We start from the raw sequence: 19,796 nt of genomic DNA on the forward strand, positions 1-19,796 counted from the left end.
TATTTAAGATAACTTTCAGGATTCTTGTGTGGAACACTCGGTATTGAGTTAAAGAGTTCAGGGTCAGGAAAGGGGTGTTTTGTTTTCTTTTCCTTCTTTTCTAACAGTGCAAGAGATCTGAAGACTATTTCATAAGCTAAAAAGAAGGAGCTAGTGGAGGTAATGGTTAAAAAAAATTTAAGTAATTAGTGAATCAATGTCTCAAAGGAGATAAGAGGAACATTTGTGCTGCATAGCACCTGGAACATAATAAGGACCCAATAAATGTTTGTTTCTGGAATCGAAACTACTTTCTTCTCAATTATTCACATTTCCAAATTAGTGAAGTTTTACTCCTATTTTTATTCTGCATATTACATTACATTTAACAGGATAATTTTCAGTCCCATTTTAGTGGCCTGATTTTGAGATGCATAGTAATAATAAAAATAATAACTACTATTTAACAAGTATTTAGTATGTGCTTTACAGAGAATCTCACCTCTTACATACTTCATTGAAGTCAGTGTTATTTACAAATGACTGAGGCTCATAAATATGAAAAAAAAAAAAAAGTACCTTTGTCACACAGTAAGTTTTGGAGCCAGGTTTCAGAGCCAGGTCTGAGGTCTGTAAAAATCTATGTTCTAAATCACTGTGGTCTATTGCCTCCCACATAATTTTAAATACGGGCCTTTCCTGAAACTCTTCTAAGAAAGTTTCAGAGTGAAATAATTTAGGAAAGGGAAAAGACAATCAGTAATTACAATTAAAACCAAATTGATTTGTTTGTTCGTCAAAGTCAAGATGAGTTTTAATCTTGTTAGCCATAGAACATAGTTTATTTTCTCATCTAAGAAAGCCATTTTCATTTGTCATAAGTCTAAAATACAAACAATATTGAGTACATAATTGGGTAATTTATTGCTACCAATGTTAATAAATTTTATTTAAAAATGCCTTTTACAGATTGTTTCTATCATAATTACAACTTAATATTTTTTTGGTTTAAAAACAGAAAAAGAACATTGTGGGGGAGGGGGTATAGTTCAGTGGTGGAATGCTTGCTTAGCATGCAAAAGGTCCTGGGTTCAATCCCCAGTACCTCCATTAAAATAAATAAACGTAATTACCTCTCCCTGCAAAAAATAAATAAATAAATATTTTAAAAAAAAAAGAACACTGTATATAAGCCTTATAAATTTTGCCTAGAGTTGGCCCTGGAAATAGATATATATATTTCATATATGCATACATATATATTTCATATATATATAAAACCTTGGGAATATATATATTCATAGGCTTAACTCCTAAATGACATTTATGCATAAATTTTTCATTCTTAAAATATATCCAAACAGACTTGTAGAGGTTACAAATAAAGTCAAAAAATTATCTGGGACCTATTGTAAAAGAAAAATTACACCAGGCCAATTAAACAGTCAAGGAAGACTTTTATTCAAGACTGTTGCAATAGAGGAAGGAGGCTGTCGCAACAGGGACAGAAAACAAACTCAATTTGCTGAATAAAATGCAGGAGAATTTTTAAATACAAGGTGAGCTAAAGGAAAAGCCCTGGAAGACATCAGGGTAGAGACTGGTGGTTGTGATTAGGCATCTATATTTGCTCATTGATGTTCACTGAAGTTGGGCTTCTACCCTCTCAGAGAGAATGGGACACAGGGGTCTTATCTTTCTTGCTGATCATATTTCAAAAGGATGGCTCCCAGGTCCTTGAGAAAAACATTCTATAGTTGTAGAAGATTTACATCTCAAAGGGCAGACAAAGAATTCAGAGTAGCAAGTTTCCTAAGGTAAAAGTTTTCTAAGAAAAGGAAGGTCAGGGGTCTATTGTCAAGAAGATGCTTTCCAAAGTTTAATCAAGCTGAGAGGAATGTTAAGGCCAATTTGGTCTCTATTTTCAGCCTTGGAAAAGAACATGCTGAAAACTATCTGCATCTTGTTCCATAAAGATTCCCCTTTTCCCTGGTTTAGCCCCATGATTCTATTTTGCAGGTTAATTGCGTCAATGAATGATTATTCTTAAGGCAAACAGCAATCACACTAAAATCCTCTTTACAAATGCTGTTTTCCACTTTCAAGTTAAATCCTCCTTGGGGACTTGCTACTACCCCAAACACATTTGGTATTTAAACTGAGAGTACTCTCCCATCTAGGTTAATCTTTCAACAAGAGAAGATCCCAAGTTTAATAGTCCACAAATGACTATGGGAAAATCTTTCGCAGAGGACACTATAAGTAGGAAGCTTTTGACTCAGCTGGCATCTCAACTTAAAACTCTTAATAAATGCTTCATTTCCTTCACGTGTGTATCAGTCGCCTATCACTCAATGGGACCAGAGAGCAGGAATGAAAGATTTCTGACAACTGTTCTAACAAAAACATAATGAAATTCTTCTGATGAATCCCATTTTAACAGGTCATGGCATCAGATTGATGGGTCCAGCAATTCATTTGATTACTGGAGCTTTCAGGGGAAAATGAGGTCTGAGAAAACTAGCTGATAAAAAAGCACAGCAAAGGTCGAACAAATCAGAGAAATGATCAGCCTAATGAGCCGCAAAATTATTTATTTGCTTGTAAAAAAGAAATTAGCCATAGTTCATCATACATAACCAATACCTGTCTTAGTTGATGGAACTCAGACAAGAAGAAGCAGAGTGGGAGTATTCAGGTGTGCAGACTTTGAAGGGGTTTATTGGATTTTTAACAATTTGAAAACCGTGGAGACATACTCAGAGCCAAAATAATTAGGAAACCAGTGTTAATGGAATCCAATATCTTGTCTGATGGGGGTTCCAGTTTGTTAAGGTGGTTACTACACAAACAGGGAAAGGAATTGGAGTTCATTTTGTTATTTGGACTTCTATTTGTTCATGCCCATCAGAATGTTCCTATGCTTGCCTTGCTATTTCATCCTCCTGCATCAGAATAATCCACTTTTTCCCCTAAAATTGTTACTGAGTCCAAACTCTTTCTGCTCACCGCACGACACGCCAATAAATCAGGAGATCAGGTGCTGGGGCAAGGAATAGAGACTTTATTCGGAAAGCTGGCAGACCAAGAAAATGGCAGACTAATGTCCTGGAGAACCATCTTCCCCAAGTTAGAATTCAGGTTCCTTTTATACTAAATAGGAGAGGAGCTGTGGTTGGTTGTTGCAAATTTCTTGGTGTTGGAATCTTTTGTTCTGGCAGCTGTCCACGTGGGTCAGGTCATAGTGTCCCTGTAAACCTCCAACAAAACAAATGTTATTTTCTATTCTGCAACTTCTTATCTTTATATGAATGGAAAAGTGTTAAATCCCTTAAAGGTTAGAACCTTGAAAATAGGCTCTCCTATATATTTCAGGCTATAAGCAACATTCTTTTACAGAAGGTGCAGAACCAGCCCAGGAAGCAGAGTGCAGGGTTAAAGCCAAAGGAACAGATCTAATATGGAGTCAGATTTGCTCTTTTCTATTACAAAATAAACAATTTTGACAGTAATTAAGGACCTGCTGGTTTCTCTTGGCTAGCTTTAATTTTACAGTATTTATTGCACATTTCTTGACCCAAATGTGGGTTGGTGATAAGGCTCTTGTTCTGTTTTTTATGCACAGACTACCAATGTTCTATACATAGGAAAGTAACATTTCATGTCCTGTGTTCTACCCTTAGAACAAGAAAGTATATGTATCTATTCTTTGTCCACTGATCAAATATGGTACAGACAGAAGATCCAGTTTTACAGAGCCCAGTGAAGAGAGCTGCTTCATTGTGATGATTAGCCTGTATTTCAGTTCAACACCCTTTTGACATTTCAATTTGGCATTGGAAGCCAGTGTCTTTTTCTCATGTAATTACTGAATGTAATCCTCCAAAACAGTACAAGATGCATTATAAATGACCAGCATAGTAAGTATTTATAGTGTAGAGGCAAGGAGACCTTTGATGTACATCATTAAGACAAAAACAGACTGGCTTTGAGGGGTTTTTACTTTCTATTTCAAAATAATTATAAGCTCTCAAGAAGTTGTAAAATTAGTACACAGTCCCTTGTAACCTCAACCTAGTTTCCCCCAAGAATGAAACCTTAACTGTAATATAATATCAAAACCAGGAAACTGACATTGGTAAAATATTGTGAACTAGGCTACTGATTAGACTTCAGAAATTATTCCATTTTTATAATTTTTACATGCATATGCTTATATGTGTCTGTGTGTTTGTGTAGTTATATGGAATCTTATTCCACATATAGATTTGTGACTCTACCACCACAATCAAAGTATAAATCTGTTCCATCATCACTAAAGCACTTCTTTGTGCTATCCATGTATATTCACACCACCCATGCACCCCAGCCCTACCCTGTCACTGTCCCTGTCAACCACTAGCCTGTTTTCTGTCTCTACAGTTTTATTGTTTCATGAAGGTTATATAAATGCTATCATATATAACCTTCTGAGATCTTTTTCACTAAGAATGCTCATGAGTTTCATATAGTTTGTTGCATGTATCAATAGGTTACTCCTTTTATTGTTGAGTAGTATACCATTGTATGCATGTTCCAGAGTTCAACTATTCAAGCATCAGAGGACATTTGGATGGTTTCTAGCTTTTACTATTACTAATACAGTTGCTATGAACACTAAACCATATGTTTTTGTGTAAACATAGGCTTTCATTTCTGAAAAATGAAAACATAGGCTTTCATTTCTGAGGAAAATGCCCAAAAAAGTAACTTCTGGATCATATGATATATGCATATTAACTTTATAAGAAAACTGTCATATTATTTTCCAGAGTGGCTGTACCATTTAACATTTATCCCTGCAATATATGAGAGATCCAGCTTCTCCATGTTATCATCAGCAATTTGGTATTGTAATAGGGAAGAACAAATCTGACTTCATAATAGATCTGTTCCTCTAGCTCTAATCCTGTGCTCTGTTTCATATACTTACTCATGCTAGTTCTGCATCTTTCGTACAAGAATGTTGCCTATAGCCTGAAATATGCAGGACAGCCCGTTATCAAGGCTCTGATCTTTTAAGAGTGTTAACACCTTCCCATTCATTTAGAGATAAAACATTGCAGAAGTAGGTTTATTGGAACATCATGACGTAACCTATACGGACAGCTGCAAGAACAAAGGATTCCAACACCAAGAAGTCTGCAACAACCAACCACACCTCCTCCCATTTTTAGTATAAAAAGGGCCTGAATTCTGACTTGGGGAAGATGGTTCTTTAGGATATCAGTCCCCCATCTTCTCAGTCTGCTGGCTTTCCAAATGAAGTCGTTATTCCTTGCCTCAACACCTTGTCTCCCAATTTATTGGCCTGTCGTGTGGCGAGCAAAATGAGTTTGGACTCGATAACAAATTTTGGCAAAGTCAGCCAGGGGCCTTGCTGCTCATGGCCAGCTAGCCCTGACTGGGAAATTTGGGGGTAAGGCCCTAGCAACGGCCAGGACCACTTGTCCTGAAGATCTTCCCTTCAAAATTCCTAAAGCAGCATTGGCTGTCCCAGCATTTGGCAGTTGGAGCAAGGAATCAACACCCGGGGGCCAAAGGGCTCCATACAGTAGGATAAGTTGCTCCAGTGTGTAACTTCACTCCTCTCCATTTGGGGTTTTTTTCATCAGAATAAGCAAGTTTGTTGTGTATTTGATAGGGGTACCCTGTTGGAGAGAAGATACAGTTGCTTGATTTTTATCCAATTTGTGAACCTGTTTGTTTCTTTAGATGCTAGCATTTGTATCCATTGTTTGTGTTTTGTATTGTATTTCTGTCTTTAAAAAAAAAATGGAGAATGTTTCAACTATCCCTAAAGAAAGTCTTCTGAGGCACATTTTGGGTAAGTGACCTGATTACAGCTATGAATCCATGTCTAAGAGGGAGATGAACAATGTGTGGCCATAGTACCTATTCGGATCTCCACAAGGGGTTTATGCAGGGTTATCTCCATATACTGCTATCCTTGCTATGTTAATTATCTCATTTGTAGTCTCATGTGTCATTGGTATATGTAAAACCCCAAGACCAAACTTGAGCATTTATTTAGGGTTGTTTGTTTATGTTTGTTTGGGGGTGGGTCATTTCATTTTGTTTTGGTACCATTTCTCTCTTGATCAGTTTGCCTGGCTGGAGATATGGAATTGTCTTGGTCCCTGAGGCATCTTGGACACTGTGCGGTAGCACATTCATAACAGTACCCATCATGGGAGAGATGCCACCTTACAATGGATTCAAAAGTATATAATGGAGCCTAACCTACAAAAGACCATCCAGCGAGTCACTCAGAATTGCATGATTTGCACCGAAAATAACCAAAGACTGCTGTCAGACCTCCCCAGATTAGGACTTAACACAGAGGAACCTGTCCCACTGGGGACTGGCAAATAGATTTTACTCAAATGTCTCAAGCTGCAAGAAATTTCAGATACCTGCTAGTGTCTGTGGACACTTTTTCAGGATGGGTGGAGGCATATCCTACCCAGAAAGAAAAAAGCCTCCAAAGTGGTGACAGCCCTTCTTGAGGAAATTATCACACACACCCACCCCGATCTGGATTGCTTAGCACCCTTCAAAGTGATAACAGGCCTGTTTTTGGCTCTAGCAAGTATCTAAAGCATTGTAAAATAGTTGGAAACTACCTTCATCCTGGAGACCACAATCAACGGGAAAAACCCAAGAAAATGAATCATACATTAAAAGGGAACATTGCTAAAATATGTCAAGAGACTAATTTAACTTGGGATAAGGCCTTGCCAGTTGCCCTGCTACAGATTAGAGTGGCTCCCAGAAGCAGGCTTAAATAAAGCTCCTTTAAAATAGTGTATGGTAGGCCATTCCAGGTGTCTTCCCCAGGCAGGAAAATCTATAAACGCTCTAAAAGACCTAGCAGTTGCCAATTATGTGAAAACTTTGGGGATTATGCTAACCTCTGTACATGAGTTTGCCTCCAACAGGTCTGCCTATCCAACTGAAGTAGCCTTACATCCTTTCCAACCTGGAGACTGAGTCCTTCTTAAAACCTGGAGAGAATCAGAGCCTGAACGTCAGCTGACTGCAAGGTGGACAGGACCATACGTAGTAGTACCACACACTCATCTGTCAAGTTAGCTGGAGTAAAGCCATGGATTCATCACACTCACTAAAGCAGCACCACTGTCACCAGAATCAGAAAACGACTCAAGTTCTGAGAGGCCTGGAGAGCGAAGGGTTTATGAACCCTTAGAATATTTAAGGTTTCTCTTTTAAAAAGATAGGTATTGAGATTGTACTTTCATTGTAGCTGGAGAAAGGTCAACCTATTTGTTCAATCTTGTCCAAATAAATAGCACAGGAATCTAATGTCATTATGGTATAGTAGGAAACTTAACATTAATAGATACGTATTGGGAACTGGAACCAAAACCCCAAGTTCAACAAAGTAGTAAAGGTTTTCATCAGGTTCAAGTAGTTGTAGATAAAGAAGGAAAGAGGACTTCACTACTGACTAAAGATTCTAAGGAATGTTCCCTGACCAAGGCTGATCAATTCCATTCCAAGATTACCCCCTCATCACCCCTGTTCAACAGAAAGTAGCCAGAACGTTCATCACCCCTTTTCCCACAAGATTGTGGAATGGACATTGACAATGGGGAATTGTAATAGAGAAGAATAAATCTGACTCCATATTAGATCTGTTCCTTTGGCTCTAATCCTGTGCTCTGTTTCCTTTGCTTAGCCATACTGGTTCTGTACCTTTTGTAAAAGAATGTTGCCCACAGTCTGAAATACACAGGATAGCCCATTCTCAAAGCTCTGAACTTTAAGGGTATAACATTTTTCCATTCATATAGAGATAAAAAGTTACAGAACACAGAATAACATTTGTCTTGTTAGAGATTTACAGGAACATTGTGACCTGACCTACCCGGACAGCTATAAGAACAAAGGATTTCAACACCAAGAAATTTGTAACAACCAACCACACCTCCTCTCCTTTTTAGTATAAAAGGAACCTGAATTCTGACTTGGGTAAGATAGTTCTATAGGATATCAGTCCCCCATCTTCTCAGTCTGCTGGTTTTCCAAATAAAGTCATTATTCCTTGCCCCAACACCTTGTCTCCCAATATACTGGCCTGTTGTGCGGTAGGTAGAACAAGTTTGGACTTGGTAACAGTATTATCACTATTTTTTATTTCAGATGTTCTAACAGGTGTACAGGAATATCTCATTGTGGTCAGACTGATTTTTATACATTATATCCCCATTAATAAATTACAGCCTTCTATAAATTTCCCAGGGTTCATCAGCACAGATGCACTTTGTATCTATAAGCCTTCAGTTTTCTCCTCTCTCTCCTACCCAACCTTTTCTCCCTTATAGGCACACAATTTTACCCAAACACTATCTGTAAAACTACCTTTAATTTTGTGCTTATCTTTAATCACATCTCTAAAACATTGTTAAGACTCGCTGGAAGAGTGGAATTCACTTGTGTTTGGGAATAAGGAAGCAAAGTTAAGTGTCGGAAGACTCCATAAAGCATTCACATTAGGGTCTGATTTTGTAAATGAAGTATTCACAGCCTTTAAGGTAGGAAGAGAATGCTCGCAGGGGCAGTTTCCCTCAGTCAGGATAGCAGGCGTGGGTCCTATGGCCGATCAAAAAGTGAGGGTCATTACATTCTAGGAGACATTTGTGACTGAGGGATGGAACTGATTTTATTTGTCCAGATAAAGGACTAATGAGGATATGAGATCCAGCTGTGGTAAAATCAAAGCAGAGACAGAGTTGATTCTCATGGCTCCTGAGTAGGAAATCAATCTCCTGCTGTGCTGTCTGAGGGGCTTTTCTGGTGACATCAGCTCCACAGTGGGTACTTAAGCTCACACCATATGTCTTAAATGAAAAGGATTCAGTACAATCTACCCATTTGTTTATATTGTCTTCATAATGTATCACTGTGGAATCAGTGAGGCTGCAGAACATGTTTTAATTGTTCAAATAATATAAGATACATAATAGCTGACATCCATTTTCTACTTCACACATACTTTTATAATGTCCCCCCCTCTCAAAACTCCAAACAAATCCATTCAGTAAAAATATACTTTATAAATCTGTTCTAAAATTTCTGAGAGTTTTATTGTTTAGAGAATGGGGGACAGGGAGTGTAAGTTCATCAATAGTGGTTTTAAATCAGAGAAATAATGAATCTTATTACGGTGAGCTCCACTACAGCAGAATTAAGAAGAAAAAAAGACTGTGTCATGAAGATAAGGTGATAGTGGTAGATACCATTTCCAAGGAAACAACTAAAAAGACTTGTAGGTTTGAAAAACAGTAAGTGAATCAAAATATCTATCCAGAAGAAAAATCTTCAGTCTGTGAGCTAATACCGGCTTTTCTAAAAATGGAGCTTAAAACTTGGCAATATGGATTCCAGTACACAGTTTGCTATTTAACACACAACATCTCATTGGAAGCTTGATACCCAAAATCAATTCAAACAGATTGGGAACAATGTTGTCATTTTTAAAAGTGTGTGTGTGTCTGTGTGTGTGTGTGTGTGTGTGTGTGTGTGTGTGTAGTCATTACTGATCTCATAACTAGTTTCAAGTCTCACTTGACACATCACATCTGGCAATTAGGAATTTGATGAAGTCATATCACCCGGTATCACCAGCAAGCAAGCAAGGGAAAATTTCAGAAGAACTTCAGGAACATAATAGTTACAGAAAGAGAAATGTGGGGCAGGGTGGGAGGGTAGCTTCAAAGAAGAAGCAAGGGAAAAAATGTGTCTTCAAGGAAGATATGTTCTTTTCTCCAAAGCTATAAAATACGCTGATCCCAAAATGCTAGACTCCAAAAGTGTCCTATGAGGCCACTAGGACTGCAACCAGTGTCAGTCATCTTGCTGTTGCTAGAATACCGCCAGGCCCAAGCTGGGATCTTCTGAATGGCATGCAATAGCCTTAAAGAGACAGAATGAAGATTAAAGCTCAGTCTGCCTCATTTACATTTTAATACATATTCTAAATTGGCACTTTGGGTACACCTTCTAAGACATTTGGTTGCAATTACAAAATTGATTTGAGAGCCAATATTTTTCCCTAAAAGAAAAACTAACATACAAGTTTTCATTCTGGATTTTGTAGTGAAAAGAACATTTCCTTCCATGGCTTGGTTGAATTCAACTATCCATGTGTCTATGGCAGCATAACTCTAATTCCGTCATTTTTCTTCAAGTAGTTGAGTTGACTAGAAGTTGGTGGATAAGGAGGAGATCTGTATAGATACTCAAAACCCAAATATTTCACCCTGCTCATTGACAGTGAACTTGAGAGATATACAATATCATTAGGAAGCTGCCTTGTGCACACTGCATCATCTCTCTTGATATGTCTGAGGACAGAGTACTCAGGATGTCTATTTCGCTTTGTTAGGGGTTTTGTGGAGTGTGCAGAGGGATTCATTGTGATAGTGAGCTCAGACTTATTCAAGTGGGAATTCATGTTTCCCATTTCTTTATTTTTTGCTTATCTGAAGTGATGAGTTTCTATATTGACTTGAAAGTTTTTTCCACATAATTATCCTAAACCGTAAGTGACATTTTAACCTTTAAAATCAAAATGTTGAGAGATGGACATTGGAAAATTGTATTTAAAGAGAGTGGCCAATGTGGTACATGAAACAGTTTGCAATTAATATAATTTTTCACTGCACTCAGATAAGATGATAAGAGAACCATAAAGCTTTTATGATGATGGCTATATTAGAAAAGAAAAAATGGCATTATGGTGATATTTAAAGCAATATCATAGCAGACTACTTTATTACAAATATACATACCCCTTTAGGCATTGTTCTTTTAGCTGTCCTAGGCTATTGCTCACTGAACTAATAAGTCTGAACTGTTCTAATTCCTGTGTAAAGATGAAGGTATTGGAAACTTGTCATGAATACTAAAGAAGAAATACATGCACTAGGGAAAGTGCACCTGTGCATTGCTATTCTCTGTCTGACTCTATAGCTGCCACCATTAATACTTTTTGTGTTTCTCACAGCTGTCAGCACGTGCTGGCTTCTGCTTTATTCTCAGAGCCTAAACACATCTTTTCAAGCTACATGGTTTGCATGTTAATGTTCGACCAAGCCATTTTATTCACTCTAATTTTGATCTTATCAAAGGCAGGACAAGGATTTTAAATGCTACAACCATTCATACTAATTAGAAGAACTATTTAACAGCCAGCCTTAGCTTCCTCAAAGACTAAGACATAAGAAATAGGGTTCACAACTAAAAGGATAGCAATAGCATAGAAAAATTTTAGATGTTCACATTTATTTAGCCTGTGTTTTAAATCCAGTTGGGCACTATTTTCAAATAATCAGAAATCAGAAGACATACCACTTATTCAAGATATGATCATAGGGGTTTCAAGCCAATGCTATCTTACATGTCCTTTAGCACAACTCCCTAATGTCATGAATGAGGAAGCTTAGAAGAAGGTAAAAGTCCTACCCAAAGTCACACTGTGAGTTAATGGCAGAGTCAGGACTTAAAAATATGCCCTTCTGCCTCCCAGCCACACAACATAAGCTAAAATCAAACAGCAGAAAGATGTAAATCATTTGAAAAATTAGAGCACCTAAAAGATACATTTTAATTTCCTTATTCTACATAGAATCTCTATGCAAGTCACAACGATCAAATTTTCTTCCTTACAAGCTTTTAACTCATGCTTTTCTATCAGAAAGTGATTACATCACCTCTGCCAGATCTTACAGTGAGAGTTTTAACCCTGATCCCATCAATGTGCCATTTCTCAAAATATCACACTATTGTGGTGTGGCCTTTTGCCACTTTATTTAGAATACTGATAACCTCAATACTTACAGAGATGGCTTTCCACACCAAACACACCTCAGGAGATATAACCCTACTCACTCAAACAAATATACAGAATGTTAATTAGCTCACCATTATTTAAATCATTTGGCCCACATGGAGGCTTACAGCCAGCATGCCCACAGGCCATCTTAGTAAAGTACACTGCTGAATTTCCAAACATGTAGACCTCTACAATCTTGAAACACAAATTAGATAAAGATCAAACCTGAAGGACATGCTGAGCTTCCTTGCTGCTTTAATTAACCATGTAGAAGGGTCTACATGTACAAGAGAAGGGAACATATGAGGTAAAGAATGTTCAAATTAGAGATCTTATCAGTCAAATGTACTAAGTCAGTTGTTAATAAGAAAAACTGATAAGTTGGTGAATTTTCTATAAGATATGAGAAAAATGTATAACTAAGTATTGTTAACTAGAATTTTTTTCAGTGATGAAGACAAATAGGGTGAGTCTTTTAGATTAAAGAGATTATTAATTTCTCAGACCCTGTGTTAAGTGGAAATTCAGAAGGATCCGTAGAACACTGCCAGGTAGGTAGAAGTAAAAAAGATGCCCTACATCAGTTAATTGGCAACTAACATGATTTCTGAGGCTGTGTCACTAACTCATTATATTGAGCTATTTAGAGTTATATATGAAAAATACGAGGTAGTAGGGAAAAAGGAAACTTGGGAAAAAAGAAAAGAGGAAGGACCTCAAGAAGTAAAATACACACTGGGCCATGACACATTTAAAAGATGTGAGAATCAATAAATTTTGTGTTTGCCTTTTGGTCTGATCCCAGTGGGGCATGAAAGGAAGTAGAATTTTTCACTTCAACTTTAAAGAAAACTTGGGGAAACAGAAGCAGTATAATTTTCCTATCCTAAAACTAAATTGTATTCCCAGATATCAAGCTTCTGAGAACCAGAAGAAAAATATCTATTAAGCTTTTTGAATCACATATTCACTCATAAAATCCTTGGGATTTTATAATCAATACACAAGGAAAATGTCTCCTCTGTTTCAACCAGGCAAAGAGGGCAATGAGTAGATCTCTTCGACTAGAAGAGAACCATGGCCTATAAGTTCGAAGTGCTCTTGAACATTCATCTCTACCTCCTTAATCATCATACTAATCTCATAAAGAATCTCAGAGATGCAGAAATGTCAAATGACTTAATTACTGTATTATGTAAGTGTCAAGGATTATACCCTGAGCACACAGACAGTTGGGAAAAGGCTTCTGGCCCCACTTCTATCATATACTTAGGGAACAGTCATAGGATACACATACGCCTGTTTGCAGAGAATAACACACTTTCTGAATGAAATAGTCACTTAAGAATATGGCATTCCCTTTAAGTGATTTGGAAGTCAATTAATTTCAATCCATTTCATTGTACTGACTGCTAAAAGGAGGACAAAACACTCAATGAGTTTTCTTTAGCTTATAACAATGTATTCTTCCTCAAAAAAAAAATTGACTGGAACAAACTTAAGATTCTGTAAGTGAAATTTTACAAAAACACTTTTTCCCCACATAATGGAGACAGTTTGTTGTATTAGGCAGCGCTATTCATGTATTCCCAGGCACATGCAGATGGTTCTGTTCTCTGCTCTGGCACCCACATCCTCGTGGCAAGCAATGAACTCTGTTTCTGTACAACTGTCACTGTTGTTTTGGCCGTCTTTAACTTGCTTGGTGACTCGAGAATTCTTTTGTCAGGATCTGCACCCATAAAGTGGTCACAGCATGGCCTTTGTTGATAAACTGTTCTCACTTCACTGACAGATATTTTCTGATGTCTTGAATATAGTGACAGTGATCCCAGAGTGACAGCTAACAGTGGAAAAATTCTACAGTCCAATTTTAACTACAAGATATAGAAGAAGACCCAGAAGACCTCGGGGAATTGAATTAACAAGTTGTAGGGTACAAATGCAAACTCCCTCCAGGAATGTTGGAGAGCACCTGATTATGTACATCCCTGCCTACATTAGGTATTATGCTATTTTAAAATCTCTGTTAATTGAATTGATTAAAAATGGTATCTTATTATAATTTCTTTTTTCTTATTTAATATTGTCATATCTTAATTTGCCATTTCTGTTTTTCACTTGTTCACTCTCTTTGCCTATTTTTTTACTGAGGACATTTTCTTTTATTGAATTGGAAGAGCACTTTATGTACAGAATTTCATTCTAAAGTTGAGAATATATTAAGGGATAAATGACCAGAATCTCTTTGATCTAAATTACCTGCAACAGGATAGAGAAAATGTTACTCATTAAAATTCCAGAGACATTAGTAGGGGAGTAGTATATTTCTTTTCAGTCTGTACATAAGGAAAGGGTTGCTTTGGAGCTTGGATTTTTGGAAGTTTGAGGCATAGACTAGGCATGAGAAGAACAGTAAAAAGTTGTGGATGTGTGATGCGACTGGAAACAATCTAAATGTCCAGCAGTAGAAGACTGGTTAAGTAAAATAGTATGATCCACCTAGTGAGATGCTATGCAATTGTGGCTGGCATCTTTGAAAATAGCCCCCAGTGATACCTGGCCCCAGCACCATCCTTTGTATCATCCTCTCCCTTTGAGTGTTTTCTGGACCTAGTGACTTGCTTCTAACCAACAGAATATGGCAAAAGTGATGGGGTGTTACCTCTGAGACTGGATTACAAAAAGACTCCAGCTTCTGTCTTGGTCAGCCCTTCTTGTTCTCTCATTTCCTCTGAATAGGAACCAGCTGCTGTGAGCTGCTCTGTGGAGAAGCCCACGTGGCAAGGAACTAAAGGTAGCCTCCAGCCAATGAGTGAGGAACTGAGGTCTCAAACCAATGGCCTGCAAGGAATGCAATCCCACCAACAAACATGTGTGTGAGCTTGCAAGCAAATGCTGCCCCAGATGAGCCTTGTGATTTCTGTAGGCCAAACACATAAATGTTAGCTACTTTAAACCACTAAATGTGGGGGTAATCGGCTATGCAGCAATAGATAACTAATACTGCAGCCATTAAAAATGGTAATGTGGATGCCCAGTGTCAGGAGACTGGTGTGGATATGGGTGTGTGTACGTGTAGTCTGTCCTGCTGCAACACATGTGTCTGTATATACACAATGGATAAATAGGAGAATTATGTCAGTATAAAATGGAGTCACGTTGGTTCATATGCAATTTTTTTGAGAGAAGCAGAACCAGAATAGGAGGAGAAGATTTCTAACCACCATCAGGGAAGGAAAGCCATCCAATGAGCAGCTGTATTGACAACAGAAACCTTTTAGTCTGTATTTTAGGAAAATTTAGAACAAGTCCCTGAGAATAGAAAATACGCATAAAACAATCTATTATGGCATGATTTACAAGATTTATGGTAAGAAAAGACTGCAAACAACCCAAATCCCATTAATATAAGATTGATTAAATAAACTATGGTATACCCACCCATGGAATACTATGTAGCTGTAAAAAGAACTGATGACAATTCAGGATACTATTGTAAAGTGGTCTCCAGGATTTAGCTACTAAAGGGAGCACAGCAAGGAGCTGAACAGTGAGGTGTGTGTGTAATAAATGAGGGATGCTAATATGTATACATATTTTCTACTCTTTTCAAAAAGAAACTACCCAAGTTATCCAAAAACTGATTAAAAGCATCACAATCAAAAGAAATCTGCAAATTTTTCCTTGAATTCTGATTTGAAGAAAACAACTATAAAAAGTTTTTTTTTAAAACTGGAGAAACATGGATTGACATTATATGATACTAAAGAATTTTGGTTAATTGTGTTAGATATGATAATGGCTTGATGCTCATGGCTTTATGTCTTAATCTGATATAAATATATACTGAGTTATTAACAAGTAAAATTATGTGATGTCAAGAATTTGTTTCAAAATATTTCAGTAGGGAAAAAAGGGGTGAGGGGCAGAGTTGGGGAAACAGATACAAGATCAGAAAAATGATAACTGTCAAAGCCGGTTTTGGGGATACATTATTTTCTTTACTTATGACTATGCTTAAATTTCCAGAGGGAAAGGCTGAAAAATAAATTTTAGAAGATGGTTTGCTCAAAGACCTTCTGTCTTAGTCAGCTCAGGCTGCCACAACAAAATACTATAGGCTGGGTGACTTAAACAGTGGACACTGATTTTCTTACAGCTCTTGAGGCTAGAATTCCAAGATCAAGGTTGTATATGGTCATTTTCTATGAGGGATCTCTTCCTAGCTTGTAGACAGCCACCTTCTCACTGTGACCTCACACAGTGAAAAGAGAGTAAGCTCTCTAGTAAGTCTTTCCATAAGGACACTAACCCCATTATGAGAGCCCAATCCTGATGACTTTATTGAAACCTAATTATCTCCCAAAGGTTCCATCAGCAAATATCATTATATTGGGGTGTAAGGCTTCAACATATGAATTTGAAAGGATATACTTTGGTCCATAACACCATCCTGCTCAGAGGCGCACACTCTCAGACAGGTACAACTCTCAGCTTATGGCCAGTTTCACTGGTATCCATGCCTACCTTGATGGTAGCCCCAACAGCTCAGAGCTCCACTTCCAACTATGTTGTCTATACTCCTGCTCAGCATACTCCTTTCAGGTCTAATTAAAGGGTTAAGGGCTTTGCCACTCTATTGTTCTTGGATTTTTTTCATGTCTGACATGCCAGCCTACAGCCATGCTGAATTGTCTGCCTGGTAGTCCAGGTTGTCTCCCCAGGTACCAAAGATCATTTCTGCTAGTGCTCTGGTTATGAATTTGCTTGGATTTTGAATACCCTGCCCTAACTTTATTTTCCAGTTAAGCCCTGATATTTTTAGTGTTCGGTTTTGCCAAACACAAGGTTTTTCAGGAAGATACGTTGCATTTTGCCAGAAATGCCTGTATATGCAAAAAAAAAAAAAAAGTATGGTAAAGAGTAGCTTATCAAATAGTTTGTAGATGGCATGATTCAATTTTTAATACATATATATATACAAAATAAGTTTTTGTAGTTGTTTACATGACTTCTCTAATTTTTCCACGTACATTTTTGTTGGCTCATAAAGGAAATGATAAACATTTTTAAAATTAAAAAGCAATTGATAGTCCAGAGTCTGGTCATTTAGAAAACTAAAAATAAATTCAAGGGAAGAAGAAAGTAAAGAAACAATCCCCTTTAAAATAGCACCCAAAGTAATAAAATATCTGGGAATAAATCTAACCAAGGAGGTGAAAGAATTATACACAGAAAACTATAAACCGTTGATGAAGGAAATTAAAAAAGACTTTAAAAAATGGAAAGATATCCCATGCTCCTGGATTGGAAGAATCAATATTGTTAAAATGGTCACACTGCCCAAGGCAATCTACAGATTTAATGCAATCCCTATCCAATTACCCAGGACATATTTCACAGAACTAGAAAAAATCATAATAAAATTCATATGGAACCATCAAAGACCTAGAATTGCCAAAGCATTACTGAAGAGAAAGAAAGAGGCTGGAGGAATAACTCTCCCAGACTTCAGACAATACTATAGAGCTACAGTCATCAAGACAGCATGGTATTGGTACCAAAACAGACATATAGACCAATGGAACAGAATAGAGAGCCCAGAAATGAACCCACAAACTTTTGGTCAACTCATCTTTGACAAAGGAGGCAAGAATATACATTGGAATAAAGACAGTCTCTTCAGCAAATGGTGTTGGGAAAACTGGACAGCAGCATGTAAAACAATGAAGCTAGAACACTCCCTTACACCATATACAAAAATCAACTCAAAATGGATTAAAGACTTAAACATAAGACAAGATACAATAAACCTCCTAGAGGAAAACAAAGGCAAAACATTATCTGACATACATCTCAAAAATTTTCTCCTAGAAGAAATAAAAGCAAGAATAAACAAATGGGACCTAATGAAACTTACAAGCTTCTGCACAGCAAAGGAAACCAGAAGTAAAACAAGAAGAAAACCTACGGAATGGGAGAAAATTTTTGCAAGTGAAACCCACAAAGGCTTGATCTCCAGAATATATAAGCAGCTCATATGACTCAATAAGAAAAAAATAAACAATCCAATCCAAAAATGGGCAGAAGACCTAAACAAGCAATTCTCCAAGGAAGACATACAAATGATCAAAAAGCACATGAAAAAATGCTCAATATCACTAATTATCAGAGAAATGCAAATCAAAACTACAATGAGGTATCACCTCACACCAGTCAGAATGGCCGTCATTCAAAAATCCACAAATGACAAATGCTGGAGAGGCTGTGGAGAAAGGGGAACCCTCCTACACTGCTGGTGGGAATGCAGTTTGGTGCAGCCACTATGGAAAACAGTGTGGAGATTCCTCAAAAGACTAGGAATAGACTTACCATATGACCCAGGAATCCCACTCCTGGGCTTGTATCCAGAAGGAAATCTACTTCAGGATGACACCTGCACCCCAATGTTCATAGCAGCACTATTTACAATAGCCAAAACATGGAAACAGCCTAAATGTCCATCAACAGGTGACGATAAAGAAGAGGTGGTATATTTATACAATGGAATACTACTCAGCCATAAAAACCGACAACATAATGCCATTTGCAGCAACATGGATGCTCCTGGAGAATGTCATTCTAAGTGAAGTAAGCCAGAAAGAGAAAGAAAAATACCATATGAGATCGCTCATATGTGGAATCTAAAAAACAAAAACAAAAACAAACAAACAAACAAAAACAAAGCGTAAATAAAGGACAGAAATAGACTCACAGACAGAGAATACAGACTTGTGGTTACCAGGGGGGTGGAGGGTGGGAAGGGATAGACTGGGATTTCAAAATTGTAGAATAGACTACACTGTATAGCACAGGGAAATATACACAAAATGTTATGATAACTCACAGAGAAAAAAATGTGACAATGAGTGTGTATATGTCCATGAATAACTGAAAAATTGTGCTGAACACTGGAATTTGACACAACATTGTAAAATGATTATAAATCAATAAAAAATGTTAAAAATAAATAAATAAATAAATAAATAAATAAATAAATAAATAAATTCAAGGGCTAAGAGATGGAGATGGAATAAATTCTGTAACCACCTGTAGCTTAGAGAGGTCTTAGGCACTCCACTCTGAGTGTCTCTGGAAGACAGAGACATTTCCACTAATCCCACATTAGCAGAAGTAAAACTGTCTTTTGCTGGGGTAAAAAGCAGAGTGGGCTAGGAGTGGGGGACTGACTATTCTGCATCTTATTTTGAAGAAGAAGATGACTGAGAAGCCAAAAATCTGAAGAAGTTATCAAGATGACAACTTAAATTGAAAGAGGGTAAAAAAAAATGCAATGCTATACACCTGAAACTAACATTGTAAGTCAACTACACTTCAATAAAAATTTTTACAAAAAGGAAGAGAGCAAAAGAACTCAATTTTATAAAATAAAATAAAAAATGTGTACTGCTATAGTTACCTTAAACATATCATCTTCACAATATCTCCTGACATATGTGTAACTGCCTTCACTTTACACATAAGGAAACAGACTCAGAATTCAAGCAACTTGATGAGGTTATGGAGCTAGTAAGCAGAGATTCTATCCTACCTCTGTCCTTCTGTATTTGTATTTCATGCTGGAGAGGATGTGGAGAAAAGAGAATCCTCCTACATTGTTGGTAGGAATGTAGTTTGATGTAACCATTATGGAAAACAGTATGGAGATTCCTTAAAAAACTAAAATTAGACTTATCATATGATAAAACAATCCCACTCCTGGGCTTATATCCAGAGAGAACTCTAATTAAAAAAGATACATGGACCCCAATGTTCACAGCAGTACTATTTACAATAGCCAAGACATGGAAGCAACCTAAATGTCCATTGACAGATGACTGGATAAACAAGATGTGGTATAGATATACAATGGAAT

This window comes from Camelus ferus, chromosome 6 (genome assembly GCF_009834535.1).
Source record: "Camelus ferus isolate YT-003-E chromosome 6, BCGSAC_Cfer_1.0, whole genome shotgun sequence".
Lineage (NCBI taxonomy): Eukaryota > Metazoa > Chordata > Mammalia > Artiodactyla > Camelidae > Camelus > Camelus ferus.